The sequence below is a fragment of the Oncorhynchus masou genome, chromosome 14 (genome assembly GCF_036934945.1).
Source record: "Oncorhynchus masou masou isolate Uvic2021 chromosome 14, UVic_Omas_1.1, whole genome shotgun sequence".
NCBI lineage: Eukaryota > Metazoa > Chordata > Actinopteri > Salmoniformes > Salmonidae > Oncorhynchus > Oncorhynchus masou.
In genome coordinates, this window is record NC_088225.1 from 4,599,427 (window position 1) to 4,616,831 (window position 17,405).

Consider the following 17,405-nt stretch of genomic DNA (forward strand, 5'->3'; position numbering starts at 1 on the left):
TTGATTATTTTTTGTGATTTTGTTGATGTATTTTGAACCGCAGCTGGGGTAAGTTTCTCAAAAACAAGCCAAGTCCCCAAAAAGTGTCTGGACCCTTCTAGAACATGCCATTTAACATAAAAAAAATTAACTCACCCATTGATAAGGCAGTTATGTACTCTCCACAGTTCCACAGCTCCACCAATCTGTCTTCCATCACATCGACCCACTTGGTGAGTGTTATTGTTGCTTTCCTCTTCACCGTCATTGTTTTGGTCACACATGCTGAATGTTCATTGGCTATTGGCAGCAGTCCTTACCCAAACAAATCAAATCAAATTGTATTTGTCTCATGTGCCAAATACAACAGGTGTAGACCTTACAGTGAAATATTTACTTACAAGCCTTTAACCAACAATGCAGTTTCAAGAAAAATACAACAACAAAAAAATCTGAAATAAAAGTAACAAATAATAAAAGTAACAAATAATTCAAGAGCAGCAGTAAAATACAATAGTGAGGTTATATACACGGGGTACCAGTACAGAGTCCATGTGTGGGGGCACCGGTTAGTCGAGGTAATTGAGGTAATATGTACATGTAGGTAGAGTTATTAAAGTGACTATGCATACATATGAACAGAGAGTATCAGCAGAGTAAAAGAGGTGGAGGGGGGGGTGCAAATAGTCTGGGTAGCCATTTGATTAGATGTTCAGGAGTCTTATGGATTGGGGGTAGAAGCTGTTAAGAACGCTCTTGGAGGGAGATTTGGCGCTCTGGTACTGCTTGCTGTGCGGTAGCAGAGAGAACAGTCTATGACTAAGGTGGCTGCAGTCACGTTGTAGCAGTGCTCATACTCCAAGGACACACAACCAAAATGTCCGAAAATTATTGGGACATCTGACAGGGGTCTGGAGAACTGAACAGCCATCATCGGTGCATCCTTGACCCACTTAAACTACGCGACCCCCACGTAGATACGGATCCTAACCTAAGTTCATAGGATTTCACCCCAATCATGAAAATTAATCTGGGATGGCAAACATTGTGTAGTGTATGTCCTGCATAAGCTTAGGTAATTTGAAAGAACAATGCTCTGATCATTGGCTGTTCGCTCCCAACCCATAGGAATCCCCACCCCGTTGACCAGTTTAAAATGGTGGAAGCCTTCAATGGCAATGTCCATGCTAAAATGTGTTCTATCCATCTAGAGTCCTCTATCTCAGTGGGACAAACACTAACAGTCATGATTACCTAGAACTAATGTATGTATGTACAGTTTACCCCATGTGCACATCGTCCCAGGAGGTGTCAGTCAGAGCCTCACACCCCTTCTCCCTCCTCACAACCCCCTCTTTCTTCCTTCTCCTCCCTTCTCCACCCTCCTCCCTCCCCTCCTCCTCTGCCTCCCATCTACTTACCCTAGGACCCACGGCAACAACAGAACATACATTATGCAACATTGTGTCAGACAGGTGGAAAAATGAAGCAGTAGTTTGAGGCATAATGTATTACAATCATTTATCAACACTGTCCTTGCCTGCAGGTCACGATCCACAATATAATTAAATAACATGATTCATTCTATGAAGCATACACTGAGCTGTTCCCCTCATCTTTCTTCCTCGCTCTACCTTCCTCTCTCTCTCTCTTGCTCTTTTTCTCTCTCTGTGTTGTGGAGCTTAGCACATTTTGGGAACTTTTGTTAGTTCTAGTCTATGTTTTTAATAAGTACCTTGAGGCTTACATTTATTACATGTGTTATTAGGAGTACTGCAGTGCTCTCTGTATTCCAATCAAAAGTTTAGTTACAACAGGAGAGACACGACTACATAAGCCAGGGGCTGTGTGGTAGTTCCACGTTAGAAAAGGTATCAGGACTCACAAGGTATGATGACGGCTGTGTGATTGCAGGTGCAGATCGTCCCAAGATCCTCAATTTCGACCATATAAATAAGAATGAGTTACAAGCAGGCCCAGCTGCTCCATCCATACCCTGACGCACACACGCACGCACGCCTACGCCCCATCACACACGGATCTCCCATCTCTATTCATACATGACAGTAGGTGGGAAATTACATTTGCATCACAACCAGTTCCCCATCTCGCGTTACAGTCTCTACACGTCACACATGACACATTAAGTCCTTTGTTGTTGTTGTAATGAATTTGTTACAGTCATTTTGTCTTCATATTTTAAATAACTCGCATGAAATACACTTTAGGACACTGTCATGAAGAATTATGACCATCCTGTGTCACTTCACTTGGACAAAGAAAATACACTTTGTGATGCTGTCAAAAAGCCTTATGACGGATAGGCCTTTATGTCAGTCATCACTCAAAAAGAGGTGTGTCTTGTCCTGCTCCTGAATTCTGCTCCTGCATTCATCCCAGTCCTCAGAAACAGAGCATTGAGGTAGGTGCATGTCTGACATCAATTTGTGCGCAATTACAATGGTAATTTAAAGGTCAATTTCAGAAAATGTTATATAACATAAACATACTGTTGGCAAGTAGGCTATGTTGTAATGGAACGTGTTGCCTTGTATGGTAGGTTTTGTGGGTTTTGACACTCTGACGTAGGTGTCATAACCAGCCATAAATAATGCAATATATGTCACAACAGGTGTAAATATATGTGTCATGACAGCATTATGACCGTATTATGACAGGTTATGACAAGTTATGTCAGCTGTTATGACACATTATGAAATGGTTATGACCATGCCATAACTTTTTACGACACTGTGTCAAGTACAGCGTTGCCCAAATATATATAGAATATATTGTCTATAACCACCCAACAATAGATAGTCTATCTGCAGGTCAAACACGTACACAGAGTTCTGTTCCATCGGACTCCAGAGGAACATCCTGTATCTGTGCTTCAACAACAGTAACAGCTTTCTGATGATCAGAACACAACACATAGGGATAGCTTCAACGTTCGAGAGGGAATGGGTTTTGTGACCACCCTATAAGGCTTCCAACCCCCCTGTGGTCAGATGAAACTAGCATCCCTGGTGTGTGTGTGTGTGTGTGTGTGTGTGTGTGTGTGTGTGTGTGTGTGTGTGTGTGTGTGTGTGTGTGTGTGTGTGTGTGTGTGTGTGTGTGTGTGTGTGTGTGTGTGTGTGTGTGTGTGTGTGTGTGTGTGTGTTCAAGCGCCTGTGGGGCTAGCTAAATCTTTCTCTCAGTCGTTGGATGAAATCAGGCTGTAGTGGAAAGAGAGGCAGCAAGCTGACACTAGTTTTTGCTGTCAATTCTACAGCTCTCCTGTCTGCATGAGCAGTGTTTCCTGTGATGGATTATAGCGCTCTTCGCCTGACAAACCACAACGTGACAGAGGCTGTGTCCCAAATGGCACCCTACTCCTTTTATATTCCATTACTTTTGGCCAACGAACTATCATGGTCCTAACATACCAAGACAGTCGTGAAGAGGGCACGACAAAACCTTTTTCCCCTCAGGAGACTGAAAAGATTTGGCATGGGTCCTCAGATCCTCAAAAGGTTTAAGAGCTGCACCATCGAGAGCATCCTGACTGGTTGCATCACCGCCTGGTACGGCAACTGCTCCGGCATCTGACAGTAAGGTGCTACAGAGGGTAAAGGAAACGGCCAGTACTTCACTGGGGCCAAGCTTCCTGCCATCCAGGACCTATATAATTGGCGGTGTCAGATGAAAGCCCATAAAATTGTCAGAGACTTTTCTCTGCTACCGCACGCCAGTACCAGAGCGCCAAGTCTATGACCAAAAGGCTCCTCAACAGCTTCTAACCCCAAGCCATTAGACTGCTGAACAATTCATAAAAACCACCACCGTACAATTTACATTGACCCCCCCCCCCTTGTACACTGCTGCTACTCGCTGTTTGTTTGTTACCTATGCACAGTCTCTTCGCCCCCACCTACATGTACAGACTACCTCAGCTAGCCTGTACCCCCGCACACTGACTTGGTACCGGTGCCTCCTGTATATAGTCTCATTATTGTTATTCTTATTGTGCTACTTTATAATATTACTTTTTATTGTAGCCTACTTGGTAAATAGGTTCTTCTTCTTGAACTGCACTGTTGGTTAAGGGCTTGTAAGCAAGCATTTCACGGTAAGGTCTACACTTGTTGTATTCGGCGCGTGTGGCAAATAAAGTTTGATTTGATCACAAACATCCAGAGGGTCACATTGCAGGAAAGCTATCACTGAGAGGACTCTGTCTCTCATACTTCAAACAAGCTCCCTGTCTCTCTCTCTCTCTTTCAATTCAATTCAAAGGACTTTATTGGCATGGGAAACACATGTTTACATTGCCCAAAGCAAGTGAAATATATAATAAACAAAAGTGAAATAAACAATCAAAAATGAACAGTTAACGTTACACTCACAAAAGTTTCAAAGATAGTTTCTCTCCCCCGCTCTGTCTGTGTAGCTACTTGTGTTTCCTTTTCTGTTTCCCCAGTGTAAAGGTACAAGACCCTCCAATTCTCTCAACTCTCCTCATCTTCACCATGTCTCCTTGGCGCTCTCCTCTTCTCCCTTTTCTACACAACATGCTCTTTAGTCAGGTGTCAAGATGTAAGATATTAGTTGCAATTCCCCAGACATAGATCTCTGTCCCTATCTAATTTCCCCCATTTTGCCTCTCTCTCTCTCTCTCTCTCTCTCTCTCTCTCTCTCTCTCTCTCTCTCTCTCTCAGGATGCAGTATGCTCTGAGTTACTCAACAGCTCTTCACCTGCATTCCTCCATCCCTTCATCCATCTATCCTACCATATATCTCTCCATCCCTACATCCACCCATCCCTACCTCCCTCTCTCTGGGACGTGTCCTCATCAGTACCTCTCTGGAGGGTAACGAGCCTTGACATTTCCCATGAGCGTCTGGGGCTGCCATGTGGCTCAGCTTGACGGAGCTGCACGCGTCACAGGGGGAGGCCCCAGGAGAGACCAATCTTCTATGGAACAATTCACCTCTGCCATGAGGACTGTTTGCCTGTGTGAGCATGCATGACACAGACAGAGCCTGTTTTAAAAGACAGGTATATTTGACACATTATTTGGGACATTGCATCTTGGCTGCCCACAACATGACCATGGCAGCTGAACATTTTCACACGCAAGTCAAATCAAATCAAATCAAATTTTATTTGTCACATACACATGGTTAGCAGATGTTAATGCGAGTGTAGCGAAATGCTTGTGCTTCTAGTCCCGACAATGCAGAAATAACCAACAAGTAATCTAACTAACAATTCCTAAACTACTGTCTTATACACAGTGTAAGGGGATAAAGAATATGTACATAAGGATATATGAATGAGTGATGGTACAGAGCAGCATAGGCAAGATACAGTAGATGGTATCGAGTACAGTATATACATATGAGATGAGTATGTAAACAAAGTGGCATAGTTAAAGTGGCTAGTGATACATGTAGTACATAAGGATGCAGTCAATGATATAGAGTGCAGTATATACGTATGCATATGAGATGAATAATGTAGGGTTAATAACATTATATAAGGTAGCATTGTTTAAAGTGGCTAGTGATATATTTACACCATTTCCCATCAATTCCCATTATTAAAGTGGCTGGAGTTGAGTCAGTGTCAGTGTGTTGGCAGCAGCCACGCAATGTTAGTGGTGGCTGTTTAACAGTCTGATGGCCTTGAGATAGAAGCTGTTTTTCAGTCTCTCGGTCCCAGCTTTGATGCACCTGTACTGACCTCGCCTTCTGGATGATAGCGGGGTGAACAGGCAGTGGCTCGGGTGGTTGATGTCATTGATGATCTTTATGGCCTTCCTGTAACATCGGGTGGTGTAGGTGTCCTGGAGGGCAGGTAGTTTGCCCCCGGTGATGCGTTGTGCAGACCTCACTACCATCTGGAGAGCCTTACGGTTGAGGGCGGAGCAGTTGCCGTACCAGGCGGTGATACAGCCCGCCAGGATGCTCTCGATTGTGCATCTGTAGAAGTTTGTGAATGATTTTGGTGACAAGCCGAATTTCTTCAGCCTCCTGAGGTTGAAGAGGCGCTGCTGCGCCTTCTTCACGATGCTGTCTGTGTGAGTGGACCAATTCAGTTTGTCTGTGATGTGTATGCCGAGGAACTTAAAACTTGCCACTCTCTCCACTACTGTTCCATCGATGTGGATAGGGGGGTGTTCCCTCTGCTGTTTCCTGAAGTCCACAATCATCTCCTTAGTTTTGTTGACGTGGAGTGTGAGGTTATTTTCCTGACACCACACTCCGAGGGCCCTCACCTCCTCCTTGTAGGCCGTCTCGTCGTTGTTGGTAATCAAGCCTACCACTGTTGTGTCGTCCGCAAACTTGATGATTGAGTTGGAGGCGTGCGTGGCCACGCAGTCGTGGGTGAACAGGGAGTACAGGAGAGGGCTCAGAACGCACCCTTGTGGGGCCCCAGTGTTGAGGATCAGCGGGGAGGAGATGTTGTTACCTACCCTCACCACCTGGGGGCGGCCCGTCAGGAAGTCCAGTACCCAGTTGCACAGGGCGGGGTTGAGACCCAGGGTCTCGAGCTTGATGACGAGCTTGGAGGGTACTATGGTGTTGAATGCCGAGCTGTAGTCGATGAACAGCATTCCCACATAGGTATTCCTCTTGTCCAGATGGGTTAGGGCAGTGTGCAGTGTGGTTGAGATTGCATCGTCTGTGGACCTATTTGGGCGGTAAGCAAATTGGAGTGGGTCTAGGGTGTCAGGTAGGGTGGAGGTGATATGGTCCTTGACTAGTCTCTCAAAGCACTTCATGATGACGGAAGTGAGTGCTACGGGGCGGTAGTCGTTTAGCTCAGTTACCTTAGCTTTCTTGGGAACAGGAACAATGGTGGCCCTCTTGAAGCATGTGGGAACAGCAGACTGGTATAGGGATTGATTGAATATGTCCGTAAACACACCAGCCAGCTGGTCTGCGCATGCTCTGAGGGCGCGGCTGGGGATGCCGTCTGGGCCTGCAGCCTTGCGAGGGTTAACACGTTTAAATGTTTTACTCACCTCGGCTGCAGTGAAGGAGAGACCGCATGTTTCCGTTGCAGGCCGTGTCAGTGGCACTGTATTGTCCTCAAAGCGGGCAAAAAAGTGATTTAGTCTGCCTGGGAGCAAGACATCCTGGTCCGTGACTGGGCTGGATTTCTTCCTGTAGTCCGTGATTGACTGTAGACCCTGCCACATGCCTCTTGTGTCTGAGCCGTTGAATTGAGATTCTACTTTGTCTCTGTACTGACGCTTAGCTTGTTTGATAGCCTTACGGAGGGAATAGCTGCACTGTTTGTATTCAGTCATGTTACCAGACACCTTGCCCTGATTAAAAGCAGTGGTTCGCGCTTTCAGTTTCACGCGAATGCTGCCATCAATCCACGGTTTCTGGTTAGGGAATGTTTTAATCGTTGCTATGGGAACGACATCTTCAACGCACGTTCTAATGAACTCGCACACCGAATCAGCGTATTCGTCAATGTTGTTATCTGACGCAATACGAAACATGTCCCAGTCCACGTGATGGAAGCAGTCTTGGAGTGTGGAGTCAGCTTGGTCGGACCATCGTTGGACAGACCTCAGCGTGGGAGCTTCTTGTTTTAGTTTTTGTCTGTAGGCAGGTATCAGCAAAATGGAGTCGTGGTCAGCTTTTCCGAAAGGGGGGCGGGGCAGGGCCTTATATGCGTCGCGGAAGTTAGAGTAACAGTGATCCAAGGTTTTTTCACCCCTGGTTGCGCAATCGATATGCTGATAAAATTTAGGGAGTCTTGTTTTCAGATTGGCCTTGTTAAAATCCCCAGCAACAATGAATGCAGCCTCCGGATAAATGGTTTCCAGTTTGCAAAGAGTTAAATAAAGTTCGTTCAGAGCCATCGATGTGTCTGCAAGTGTAACGGACGTCACGCTGCCTGCTTAGCGAGTACCACTTCCTCCCGATTCGGCTCACACTGCGGCTCGAATTTTGGACCTCTGCCTTGCTAGCACGTGACCACCCTCCCATAGCGTCTTACCAGTCTCGCCACGTGGAAACCTAGCTGTTCAGCGGCGCAAGTGGGGACAATTCAGGCTGAGGAGTGAGTTTCACTCATCCCCATCTGCTACATACACACACACACACACACACACACACAATCCCTGCAAAAGAGACACACACAGCCCCCCTCGGTGTCCCTCTGGGCCATGTGGTGCACCTGTGTCTGTGTCTGTGAAGAACAGAGCTGTTCTGTCCCTTCCAGGAACACTGTGCTACAGCCAGAACCTAGGGCCCTCCAGGAGAATAGTAGGTCAAGGGGGAACAGTGTGGGCACATTCTCACTCACGAAACACTGCTCCACTCATGGAGGCTCTCGCCCGGCTCAGACCATTGACATTGGAGGACAGGAGCCATGGAGGGGATAGATGGTCTGGCACTCTGGACAGGGATACAGGGATACGGACACAGAAGACTGGCTGTTTTGGGGGGGATTACTGATCACCTGTTGTTTTGGTACCTACTACTAAGTACCTGTATTCAGAGCAGACCTACGGCCGAACAGAGCCTCTCCCGGTATGAGCCCTCAGACTGTGACAGTATGACTTCCCCCGATACGATCATCACACACCAAGAGCTGTTATATAAACCTTTCATGTCAACTTCCTTGCCTTATTAAAGAAAAGGTCTACTATGTCCTACTAGTTTACTGTCTCAGTCATTACTATGGAGAACAATTACTTTAAGTGTTACTTGATGCAGTAGTGTGTGGAGGGCCATTTTATGGCAAAAGCATGGTTTCTGTCTGGATCAATGTTTTATTTTAATCATTGTGGAACTATGAATTGGAAATGCCATGGTAATTAAATAACCATACTGTCTCTGAACGCTCTCTGCCCAGGGCCCTTTGATAGACTGCACACAGTGAGTGTGTAGTGGGAGTGTATGGGGGATTGTTTGAGCACTGGAACCCCATTTAAACCTCCACGCTCCAGGCAACAGCACATCTCGTATGTGTTTGTTTGTTTGTTTGTTTGTTTGTTCAGGGGGAAGTGAGTAAGAAGAGGGTTTTTTATCCTGACTCCAGTTCCTACGGTGTTGTATGTCAAAGCAGGACGTATGTGAATGTGTACGTGTGTGTATGTGTACGTGTGAGTGTATGTGTGTGTGTCTGTTTCTCTCTCACTCTGCGCATGCAGATCTAGATGTAAATCACAGTCGACATGTGCGTAGGGCCAAGGAAGGCAGCGCGGCCTGCGCGTGTGTTGTATAATTGACACAGGAGAGTGCAATAAGGGTTGCAACGGGTGGAGGTAAATGTCTGGATTAACACTCCTCTCCGCTCTCAGGAACAACAGCACTAAGGCCGTACCCCGCAGCGTAGCCTGCCCAGAATGTCACTAGCGGTAACCCTCATTCACTCTCTCTCTTGCTCTGTCTGTACTGATCTCTCTAGCTCTGTCTGTACTGATCTCTCTCTCTCTAGCTCTGTCTGTACTGATCTCTCTCTGTCTGTACCTCTACCTCTCTCTTTGTACCTCTACCTCTCTCTGTACCTCTACCTCTCTCTCTCTATACCTCTCTCTCTCTCTGTACCTCTCTCTCTCTATGTACAGTGACTTGCGAAAGTATTCGGCCCCCTTGAACTTTGCGACCTTTTGACACATTTCAGGCTTCAAACATAAAGATATAAAACTGTATTTTTTGTGAAGAATCAACAACAAGTGGGACACAATCATGAAGTGGAATGACATTTATTGGATATTTCAAACTTTTTTAACAAATCAAAAACTGAAAAATTGGGCGTGCAAAATCAGTTTTTGATTTGTTAAAAGGGGCCGAATACTTTTGCAAGGCACTGTACCTCTCTCGCTCTCTGTACCTCTCTCTCTCTCTCTTTCTCTCTCTCTCTCTCTCTCTCTCTCTCTCTCTCTCTCTCTCTCTCTCTCTCTCTCTCTCAAAAACTAGGGGCTAGATTCAAACACACTGACATCGACATAGCGTGGCGTCGGAGGTGGAACTACATTTGAGCTGTCTAATCCACAAGCAGCGTTACATAATCGCGGACACCGCCATTGGATGCAAAGAAACTACACCAAACTATAATCTGACAAATCCCATGCAGCCGCATTAGAAGTTCAAACACTCGAATTAGACTGATAGACATAAATCCCCCCATCCAAATGAAAACATACATTAACCCTACATCAACAACGATAATAACGATGGTTTGTGACACACAAGAGTAACCGCTATGCGGATTTCGGCCAAGGCTGGTTAACGCTGGTTAAATCCTCAGACATTGAATCCAGGCCTAACTCTCCACCTTACTTTTCTTGCTCTTTTCTAAAGAACACAAGAACTGACAAACAATAAGCCCAATATGAACAATTTATTTTGCTTTTGATGTTGAACCTACGTCGACCTCCTTCGAGTGAATTCTTACTCGCAATAAGCAAATAAGCAAAAAATCCGGCACTCAGAGTTCTGCAGCCAATAAGACCAGGGGCAAGAAAACAAACCAAATCATGAGTCAGAGCACTCAGAGAAACAACAGGCCATCCAGACAGAGCTGGGACACAGGAGGAAAATACATCAAATGTCAAACATTTTTCGAATAAAATGTCATAAACTTGATATAAATTGCCATTGCACTGTGTGTCCAAACAAAACGCTGGCCACTTGTTAGAATGCACCAGTGAAGAACAGAGCTGTTCTATGTCTTCCAGGAGAATAGTGCTACAGCCAGAAGTGGGTATAATCTGTCACTCGTATGGCACTCCGGATGGGAACACAGAGATACTGACACGGAAGACTGGCTGTTTTGGGAGGAGGACTGATAACCTGTTGTGTTGGTACCTACTGCTAGTAGTATCTGTATTCAGAGCAGACCTACAGCAGAACATGTCTCTCCCAGTATGAGAACTCAGACCATGACAGTATGACTTCCCCCGATACGATCATTACACACCAAGAGCTGTTCTGTTAACTTTTCAACTTTTCAACTTCCTTCCTTTGAAGAAGAAATTTCCTGACAAAATCCTCACAGAATGGCATTAAAATGTAAAGCCTGTAATACACTATATATACACAAGTATGTGGTCACCCCTTCAAATGAGTTAATCTGGCTATTTCAGTCATTCCGCTGTTGACAGGTGTATAAAATCGAGCACACAGCCATGTAATCTCCATAGACAAACATTGGCAGTAGAATGGCCCTACTGATTGGCTCAGTGACTTTCAATGTGGCACAGTCATAGGATGCCACCTTTCCAACAAGTCAGTTCGTCAAATTTCTCCCCTGCTAGAGCTGCCCCGGTCAACTGTAAGTGCAGTTATTGTGAAGTGGAAACGTCTAGGAGCAACAACGGCTCAGCAGTGAAGTGGTCACAAGCTCACAGAACGGGACCTCCGAGTACTGAAGCGCGTACCGCGTAAATATAGTCTGTCCTCGGTTGCAACACCTGCTACCGAGTTCCAAACTGCCTCTGGAAGCAACGTCAGCACAAGAACTGTTCGTCGGGAGCTTCATGAAATGGGTTTCCATGGCTGAGCAGCCGCACACAAGCCTAAGATCACCATGCTCAATGTCATGGCTGGAGTGGTATTAAGCTTGTCTTCCTTGGACTCTGTAGCAGCAGAAATGTGTTCTCTGGACTAATGAATCATGCTACACCATCTGTCATCTGTCAGCCAAACTCAGATTTGTCTGTCGGATGCCAGGAGAACACTACCTGCCCGAATGAATAGTGCCAACTGTTTGGTGGAGGAGGATTAATGGTCTGGGGCTGTTTTTCTTTGTTCGGGATAGGCCCCTTAGTTCCAGTGAAGGGAAATCTTAACGCTACAGCATACAATGACATTCTCGACGATTCTGTGCTTTCAACTTTGTGGGAACAGTTTGGGGGAAGGCCCTTTCCTGTTTCAGCATGACAATGCCCCCGTTCACAAAGCGAGGTCCATACAGAAATGGTTTGTCGAGATCGGTGTAGTAGAACCTGACTGGCCTGCACAGAGCCCTGACCTCAACCCCATCGAACAGCTTTGGGATGAATTGGAACACCGACTCCGAACCAATCCTGATCACCCAACATCATCAGTGCCCGACCTCACTAACGCTTTTGTGGCTGAATGGAAGCAAGTCTTCGCAGCAATGTTCCAACATCTAGTGGAAAGCCTTCCCAGAAGAGTGGATAGCGGCAAAGGGGGGAGCACCTCGATATTGACCCCCATGATTTTGGAACGAGATGTTCGACGAGCCGGTGTCCACATACTTTTGGTCATGTAGTGTATGTTATCACTATTGTTTCGACTCGTTATTGTTATTCTATTGTGTTACTATTTCCTAACAACAAAAAAGTAGAACTTTTTGGGGAAAGGGCTCGCAAGCATTTCACGGTAAATTCAAAACCTATTGCATTAGGCGCATGTGACAAATAAAATGCTATTTGATGTAATTTGTAATACACCAGAGGAAGCCTGGGAGGTATACAGTACAGGCTCTTTTATATCCTATTAGTTTACTGTCTTGGTCATTACTATGGAGAACATGAGTCATCTTGAATTACTTTAAGTGTTACTTGATGCATTAGTGTATGGAGGGCCATTTTACGGCAAGAGCATGGTTTCAGTCTGTATCGATTAAAAAAAGAAAGAAATAATTGTGGAGCTATGAAATGGATCATCATAATGAATTAACCATACCGTCTCTGAAAGCTCTCCGCCCAGAGCCACTTGATTGAGTGAGTGTGTATTGGGAGTGTATTGTTTGAACACTAAAGCCCCATTGACACCTATTAAAACCACCCTCGAAACCCACACTGCAGGAAACGGCACATCTCGTTTGTTATGTTGAGTTAATTATTTCCTTGTTCAGGGGGAAGTGAGTACGAAGAGAGGTCTCACTGGGCACAGTAGTCAGTTCCACGTCTACTTTTGATTTACATTTGTTTTAGTTTTTTTTAACCTTTATTTTACTAGGCAGGTCAGTTAAGAACAAATTCTTCTTTTCAATGACGGCCTAGGAACAGTGAGTTAACCGCCTGTTCAGGGGCAGAACGACAGATTTGTACCTTGTCAGCTCGGGGATTTGAACTTGCAACCTTTCGGTTACTAGTCCAACGCTCTAACAACTAGGCTAACCTACCGCTCCTGGTTGTGTTGTCCACTAACGTGAATTTAAATAAAAAAAAGAAGAAAAAAGGTTAAAAGATAGGTTCAAAAAATGTTGAATTCCCTTGTGTTGATGACTTTTCAAATCTAATCGTTTTTTCACATTGATTCAAGGACATCACATTTAATGTTTTAGTTGAAATTACATTGAAACGACATTGATTCAAACCAATTTTACCCAGTAGGGTCCTTGTCTTGGCATGACTCCAGTTCCTACGGTGTGGTGTTGTAAGTCGACATGTGCGCAGGGCAGAGGGAGGCGACGTGGCCTGCGTGCGTGTTGTGCAATTGATATGGATGAGTACATGCAGGTCACATCCGAAGGGTTGAAACGGAGTGGAGGTAAATGTCTGGATTAACACTCTGCTATGCTCTGCTCTCAGGACAGTAACCCCGTGATTGTACCAGGCCTGCGAAGCCTGCCCCGTCTGTCACTAGCAGTTACCCTCACTCTCTCTCTCTTTTGGAAAACAAACTCTCTCTAAAAAAAACCCACAACTGACAAACAAGCGGAGTATGAACAATCTATTTTGCTTTGGACAATGAACTAACGTCGACCTTACATGCTCTGTCCTTCGAAGGATGAGGAGTGAATTCTTACTCACAGTAAGAAAAAAGCCCAACGCCGGCACTCAGAGTTCTGCAGCCAATAAGACCAGGGGCAAGAAAACAAATAAAATCATGAGTCAGAGCACTCAGAGAAAGCCTGTGAACAACAGGCCATCCAGACAGAGCTGGGACACAGGAGGAAAATACATCAAATGTCAAACATTTTTTGAATAAAATTTCATAAACTCGATATAAATTGCAGTTACACTGTGTATCCAAACAGAAACACTGGCATTTGTTAGAATCCGAATCACCTTTATTCACAAAACACATGCTCATGTTCAGGAATTTGACTCTGTGAAATGGTTCTGTGGCAATAAATAGAATCTACAGAGGGACAGTAACTGGGTATGTGGACCGAATTTACACAATCCACGGACAGTGTACACTATGAACACTGAGGCTAAAAACAACAGACGACACCATAAACACTATACGATACATTATAACGTATGCATGTAAAGATATTTGAATATAAAACTGTTTTACAGAATGATGTTCAATGGGAGAAATATATATGTCAGTTTGTGGCAGAGCACAGAAGGCAGTGCAAATAACAATGTGCAGTTCTAGGATACAAGTGCAGGGTGCAGTCTGTGGATGGATAATGTTGTGCAACACAGAACGGTAAGTCTATAATGTGTGACAACAATGCATGTGCAACCCATACATCAAAACGTTTTAGAACACAGAGTGCCATAGCCCCCCCCCCATCTGCTCTGTGTCTGTCTGTCTGTAGTGCTACCACTGCAGAGGAGATGTGATGCACACACACACACACACACGCGCACACACACACACACACACACACACACACACACACACGCACACACACACACGCACACACACACACACACACACACACACACACACACACACACACGCACACACGCACACACACACACACACACGCACACACGCACACACACACACGCACACACGCACACACACACACACTAGGCAGCAGAGACAACAAACAGCTGGATGGATGTCTGGCTACAATACACTCCATCTCAGATCTGCACTACTCATGTACTACTACTCACTACTCAGATCTGCACCTCCCATGTTTATACCTTTGTTATTGTGCCTCAAACCGCAAGCTTAGCCTCTCCTGTTTGTGCACAGATATACACATAAACATAAACAGATATATGCCAACATATGCAAACCAGGCCGGCTCAGCCACAAACTGATTAGAAATCTCCCTCAAGTTAAATTTGAAATGTTCACTTACTTATTCTCTTCCTCACTCTCTCCGTCACTCCATTTCCTCACTCCACTATCTTTCTAACATATAATTTGTTAATGATCTTTTTTGGCGAGGAGTCTTTGCTCATTAATTAGTGTGACACTGCAGGAGAGTAATCCTGCAAATTTAGCTGTTCTGGCCCAGGGACCCCTGTCCTTCTGTGTGGTAATTAAGCTGGTATTTTTTTGTGTGACTATGGCCTCCGACATCACCACCTAAGGTCGTCTCCAGAAACAACTTGACAACTTGAACTGCTCTGTACAACCGAACCTAGCATCATTAAATGTTGGCTGTGGATCAATAGAGCAAAGTGATCGGAAAGCTCACTACAAACTGAGTCTGTGATGTAGCCGCAATCGACTATCTCTCTTTTCCCGGTTTGGTTTAGGGCTAAACTAGAGCTATTGTTTTAGATGATTTGGTAAACAATGTGTGTAGCACCCTCTATCATAATATAAAGTTTTGTGATCTCAAAGTTGTCACCGAACAGAGTAAACACACTGAAGAAGGCACAGTGATGCTGAAACGTTGGTGTTTTACCCAAGAAATAGCTGGGAGTTATTTTTATAGTTTACAAAACAAGGAAAACATACATTTTGTTATGTTACAGTCTTATTCTCAAACGGATTAAATCAATTGTTTTCCTCATCAATCTACACACAATACTCAATAATGAAAAAGCAAAAACAAGTTTACTTTTTATTTATTTTTTAAACCGAAATGCCTTATTCACGTAATTATTCAGACCTTTTGCTATGAGGCTTGAAATTGAGGCTCAGGTGCATCCTGATTCCATTTATTATCCTTGAGATGTTTCTACAACTTGATTGGAGTCCACCTGTGGTAAATGCAAAGGATTGGACATGATTTGGAAAGGCACACACCAAGCCATGAGGTCGAAGGAATTGCCGCCATGCTCTAACCACTGAGCTACAAAGGTATTTCAATCCATTGTTCTGTTTATTGAATCACCTTAACCACTCAGCCACGACAACCTGATGACGTCATTTTAACAAAGGGAAGCAATACCCAAAGGAAGGTGGTTGGTGCCCTGGCCTAGTAGTGGTGATCTCAAAGGCTTGGCCTAAAACCAACAACACAATGATAACATCTCTGTTTGCTATGAGTTTAATAGGGGGTATAGCTCAGTGGAAGAGCAATTGACTGCAGATCATTCCAAAGGATGAGTGATGTGTTCATAATATAGTGTTCTATCAGGTCCTATCAGGCCCTGCAGTGTGATATGACAGCAGTAAAGACAGGAAAATCACAGGGTTACACATATTGGGACAATTGCTACTGTTGATGGCCACCAGATTGCCAGTTGATATCTAGTTAAACCGTCAATATGCGCTAAATTCAACCGCACAGTTGATCTCAATAGCATTGTTGTAGTACTCGAGTCTGGTCTTGAGACCACATATTGAGTGTCTTGGTGTCAGATACATTTCTAATTGGTCTTGACTAAGTCTTGGACAGTGGGGACTTTGTAAAATATATCCACAAACTTTGTCAGAATTTCCTTGACTTGCTGGTAGGGAAGAGCAGGAGAAATTGTTGGAAAGTTGGCACTCACTATTAGTAAGGGGAGACAGGGGGACTTTTAAGTATTTAGGTCTATTATAGACATGTTTGCACAGTGGCGAACCTATTGGACCTAGGCCTTCAGTGTGTGACAGGCTCACAGTGCTGAAAGGACAGCAACCAGTGGTGTAGTGGAGGCTACACTTTGTATATGGATATGGGCATGTGAACGCACACACACACAACTGTTAGCATGGTTACTTGCCTACTACACAGGCCCTATACCAGCTTTGTGTTTCAGTGGGCATTGTCTATACTCACTTAATCCCTTCTGTCTATACTCACTTAATCCCTTCTGTCTATACTCACTTAATCCCTTCTGTCTATACTCACTCAATCCCTTCTGTTGCGTATCAAAGTGGAGGTATATGACTTACTAATTAAGCATAGAGAAATCCTGCATAAAGCAACCCACACAATCGCAAAGCAGATGAAACAGATTCATATACGAGCAGCACACATAGCCTAGTTTCAGAGGAGTATCATCTGCAGGCAGCGTGCACTGCTCAACTGGTTGTTCCATGGAGCAGTTCACAGAAGAATGACATTGGTAGCTAGCAGGTAGAAAAGACGTTTTAACTTTTGATATCGGCCAGAAAATTCTAACTAAGGCAACAACTGGTATGAAAACCAGGTATGAAAAAAGTTTGATCCTTAGTCTTTGTTAGTAGACTATTTGAAACGAGCAAATCAGTCACCAAAAAAACTTCCCAATTAAATGTTGACTGCAATGTAGGCCTACCTGACAGAATGATATAATGCTGATTTGCATCAATAGAGAGGGCATTTTTTATTTATTTTATGTAACTGTGTTACTTATAGGTCATTTCCATAGCTCCCTGCT